The sequence below is a fragment of the Pteropus vampyrus genome, unplaced genomic scaffold (assembly GCF_000151845.1).
Source record: "Pteropus vampyrus isolate Shadow unplaced genomic scaffold, Pvam_2.0 Scaffold444, whole genome shotgun sequence".
NCBI lineage: Eukaryota > Metazoa > Chordata > Mammalia > Chiroptera > Pteropodidae > Pteropus > Pteropus vampyrus.
In genome coordinates this window covers 1,054,185-1,059,031 of record NW_011889225.1, presented here as the reverse complement: position 1 = coordinate 1,059,031, position 4,847 = coordinate 1,054,185, and the positions used below count along the sequence as shown (strand labels likewise).

The 4,847-nt window shown below is 35.0% G+C and overlaps 2 long non-coding RNA genes across 2 annotated transcripts in view; one reads left to right on the top strand and one right to left on the bottom strand.

Annotated features, from left to right (window-relative positions):
• LOC111732320 overlaps positions 1-3,468 on the bottom strand; it is an 8,350-nt gene extending 4,882 nt beyond the window's left edge. Inside the window, exon 1 of the long non-coding RNA XR_002777498.1 lies at positions 3,337-3,468. This is a non-coding gene — a long non-coding RNA (uncharacterized LOC111732320). The remainder of the gene's footprint in view (positions 1-3,336) is intronic.
• On the top strand, positions 1,776-4,400 carry LOC111732319. Its single transcript, XR_002777497.1, has 2 exons — positions 1,776-3,344; positions 3,479-4,400. It is a non-coding gene; the product is annotated as an uncharacterized LOC111732319 (long non-coding RNA).
• Positions 4,401-4,847: the final 447 nt, after the last annotated feature.

The window sequence follows — 4,847 nt, the reverse complement described above, 5'->3', positions numbered from 1 at the left end:
AGTGTCAACGGGCTCAAGGAAATTCTCCCACTTTTATGGTAGAAAATGTTGCAGAGAACATATGCCTCAGGCATTTGGGCTATGGACTGTTTATTGTATTTAAATTAGTTATTATCTAACTTAGAGTCTTGTTCACTACTTAACGCAGGTTAAAATGCAACTTTCTGCAGTGCTCTTGTGCACCACAAAGGAATTTGTTTCTACCACTCATCTATAACCAGTGATTGAAATCAGCGAGCTTCATGGGTTTCTAAAAGTGATTTCCCTGCAGCTGTGTTTACCCTTTGCTCTAAAGCTCATTGGTACTTCTCGAGCAAAAATATAATAAGGAATACTTTTCTGATCTGCATTTAAATATGGAGTCTCATTTTATTTTTCTGATCTTAGCCTATAGGAAAAAAAGAAAAAAAAATCAACAACAGAGAAAACAAAACTAAAAAAGAACGTTACAGAAAAACAGGTGCACCAAAAAGCTGCCTAAAATATAGATTCTTGATGTTTCTTATTAAATGAAAAAATGTGTGCTATTTTGGCATAGGACATAAGAGAACTAATATTTATTGAGACCTGCTAGATGCCATACTGGGCACTTTAAGTGGCCTAATATAGTTTTGGCAGTATAGTCAATAGTGTACTGATGCCATTGACCTTTAGACAATTGTCTAATAGCATTTAATGAAGAAGAGTGACAATCTAATGAAGTAACAGAATCTCAGTAAAGCCAGAGGCAGAAGAAAACATCAGCCAATTTATGGTTAATTAAGTGATACCATACTGTCAGGTTATCTTATTTTAATTATTTTAATTTTATTCTATAAATAGCCCATGATTTTAGAAAAAAATGAAAAAATATAAAAAACGTACAAAGTAGAAAGCAAAAGTCCTCACTTTCCCCATCTCCCAGTTCTTAGAGGTGATCATTGTTAACAATACAACGTGCATGCTTTCTAGCTCCACATCCTAAGTAAAAGACATAGCTGAAATTTTGTTAGTGTACAATGACTCTAATAAAGCCTATTCATTTTCAGAAGTAAATTATTTATTCATAATATTGTTTTAATTTTAGCCATTATATTTTCTAGTTTTAAATATTAAAAATCTTAGATCACCATTTAGGAATAATTTTCTATGATCATTTTTTTTTCTCTTACTAGTTTGGAACTTAATAACAATTATTAAATTCAGTTAGTGAACTTGGTGCTTTACCTACATTAACATATATTAACATGTTTAATCCTTGTAAGAACCCTTTAATCTAGGTGCTACAGATTCTCCCTATTTAAAAGTTGGGAGTTTGAGGCACAGAGAAGTCAAATTCATTGCTAAGACCATGAAGCTACTCAGTGGTGATTCTAAGAATTAAACTAAGAAGGACTTGAAGTCATCTATGTCAATCTGCTTAATAAATATAGTATGACATGTCAACTTTTTTGATCCTTCTATGCTTCAGTTTGTATAGTTTTGTAGTTATGTCTTCTAGTTTACGGAAAATTTTTTTCTGTAGTTTCTAATTTTATTTTAAGTCCTTATGATATATTTTAAATTTTAGAAATGATATTTTCATCTTCAGAAATTCCATTAGGTTATGTTTATAGTTTCAATAGCTCTCTAGTTTATATTCATATTTTCCTTTACATCTTTGAATGTGTGTGTGTGTATGTGTGTGTGTGTGTGTGTGTGCATGTAAAGTTTAACTATCTTTTCCATTTCTTTTCTGTTTGTATTAACTGTTTTATTTTCCCCCCCTTAGTAATAGGTCATATTTTCTTGCTTCTTCCCATCTGTAGCCTTTTTTTTTGGATCCTGGACATTTTGCTGTATTCTATAAAGAGTGTTGAAGTTTCTTTGAAAGATATTCAAGTTACTTGTGGATCAGCTTGATTCCATTGAGGTTTGTTTTTAAGCTCCTTTAGAGCAATGTTACACTATGGTGGTTTACATGTATCAACAAGCTGTTACACTTCTGGAGTATGTACTGAGACCTTGAGTCTTCAACAGGATTTCTACACAATAGCTGATCAGAATTCAAATATCACCAAATCTCATTTGGGTTCTGAGAGTCATTCAGTTTATATTTCCCTGGAAATTGTTCTTTGCTGACATCGTATCTTATGTGTACCACATGATCCAGCTGCCTCAATTTTCCTGAATGCTAACTTTTGTCTCTTCGGCTCTGTCAGACTTCAGTGCTTTTTTTTGGATGCTTTCTACTTACATTGTGGTCCAAGAAAACACTTCCTGGAAAAAGTCAAGTCACCTATAAGGCTTAGACTCTTTTCTGTTTTTCAGAGATCGTGGTCTTGTCATACCTGTTTTCCAATGTCTAAAAACTGTCATTTGTCTTATTTTGTTTAATTTTCTAGTTGTTTACATTTGCGAGTGCAGTGTCATTTACTCTGTTGTGGCCCCAGATCCTCTTTCCATAAACAAGCATTGAAGAAAATTCTCAATTTCCTATTATATTAGAATAAAATAGGTCCTTCGAATGGTTAAGATTCAGGCCGACATTCATGGCATTGTATATTTAGAAGCATTTTGAAGGATTTTGAATTTTATTTTAAAATTGTACTACATACATCATTTTGAAATTATAGTAGTGGGATTTAAAAATATATTCTAAGTGTCACACTTTAAATCAATATTTTTCAAATATTGTATACAAAAAATTTATTCCAGTGGGTAAGGGATTCAAGTTCAAGAGTCCGCATGTTTAATAAATATCTGAATGACTCTGATACAGGTTTCCAAAGCATGCATTTTGTGAAAAGCTGTTCTAAACCTTTAAACAGTCTAAAAGCTTACCTTTGACTCCCTATCTTACTTACCTCCTTTACTCTACTCCTGAAAAAAAGGCACATATCAAGGCACACAAAGCCAAATGATTTGATCAAGGTACTAGGCAAATACAGGAGGCAGTAAGAGTGATAATCACAAGTGTACATTCTCAGTCAGATTGTCTAGGTTTGAATTCAGGCTTTCCCATTATTAGCTATATCAAAGTGCATAGATAATGTAATCCTTCTGAACCTTTCTCGTCTGTAAAATAGGCATAAGAATAGCATCGGACTGTAATGAAGCTCAGTTACATAAAGTATGTGTAAGATATGCTCTCTAACTGCAATCAAGAGTGAACTAATAATCTCTGGTCTTAATCAAGAGTGAACTAATAATCTCTAAGAGTGAACTAATAATCTCCCGAAATCTTTTCTTAATCCAAACAGGGCAAAAGAGCTCTCTTACTGCTTTGCACCTTGAGCATATATCCATATGGCCACAGCATTGGTGCACCTGTGCATGTGAAAGGAACTTCTTAGAATGTTGTGACACAATACTCACACCAACAGGTAGAGTCTGTTAATTTATCTGTGAACTGCAAACTTGTAGAGGCCCATCTTTCATCTCTGTATTCTCAGTGCCTGAAACAATTTAAAGCATACTGTAGAAAATAATTTAATGATTTATTTTCACTTTTAAATAGATGAATGAATGAAGATTATATGAAAACATGGAAGCCTCATATCCTCTTGCTGTTCCAGCCGCTGCTTTTTTTCTCTCCTCCAAGACCTTGTCCTTTTCCTCCTTCATCTTCTTTTTTTTGATGTGTTTTAGCAAACTTCGTTTTGCATTCTTAACCTCTCTTTCTAGGCACAGGTTTTGAGCAATAGATTTTATAGGGCTTTCTAAATTCTTCCAAGCTCAAGAGGATGATTTACATATCAGGGAAACCTGAGACTAATGTCTCTACTTTGAATGTTCCACTAGGGTGAGGAGGAAAGGTCATCTTAGGGCATTCTCTCAGAGTTACATTTACACCAAGATAGGAACCTGTAGAAGGACAGAACAAGAATTTGTACTGTTCATTGTTACATTCCCACATTCCTGGCACCCAGTAACCATTCAATAAATACTTGATGGGTAAAATTTACATCTCTCACTGTGCCATTAACACTTTCTTGAATCTCTCTCTTTTCAGTATCCTACAATGCCGGCCTTTGTAGTGTTTATCAGTGTAATTTAAAGTGTCCAGAGTGCAAAATTTGCTCTTACTTTGATGTTTCAAAATTTACCATTATTAATCCATCCCTGTTATAGACTCAATGTTTGTGTCCCTCTAAAATTCATGTGTTGAACCCTAATCCTCAATGTGATATTTGGAACTGGGGGCTTTGGGAGGTGATAAATGAGCATGGAGCCCCTCGTGAATGAGATTTGTGTCTTTATCAAAGACATCCCAAATAGCTCTATTGCTCCTTCTGCCCTCTGAGAATACAGAGAGAAGATGACAGCCATTCATGAACCAGAAAGTGGGCTCTCAACAGATAGTGGTTCTGTCGGAACCTTGATTTTGCACTTCCCAGCCTCAGAACTGTGAGAAATAAATTTATGTTATTTATAAGCCACCTAGTCTATGGTGTTCTGTCATAACAGCCCAAACTGACTAAAACAATCCTTAATTGATCCTTCTTAGGTTTGATTATTAGCTCTTCTTTTTGCATCCGTCCTTAGTATTGGTGCTTTCCAGGATTCGGTGTGATGCCAGAATCTCACCCCCCTCTATCCGTGCTGCTTGGACCATTAACATCATTCCGATGGCTTCAAATTTTTCTTACCCTTAATCTCTATCTCCTGCTCAGACCTCTCTCTGAGCCTCAGTCCTCTATTTCTAGCAGTCTCCTGGATAGATTGCTTGGAACGATTACAGGCACTCAGACTCAGCCTGTCCACGAGGAAGCACCTCCGCAGCATGCTTTTCCTTCCTTTCAATAGCTGTCGAAGATCGAGACTATTTTAGCTACAGGCAAATTTTTGCTCTTGAATGTATGTCTTGAAATATAATGAAAAATATT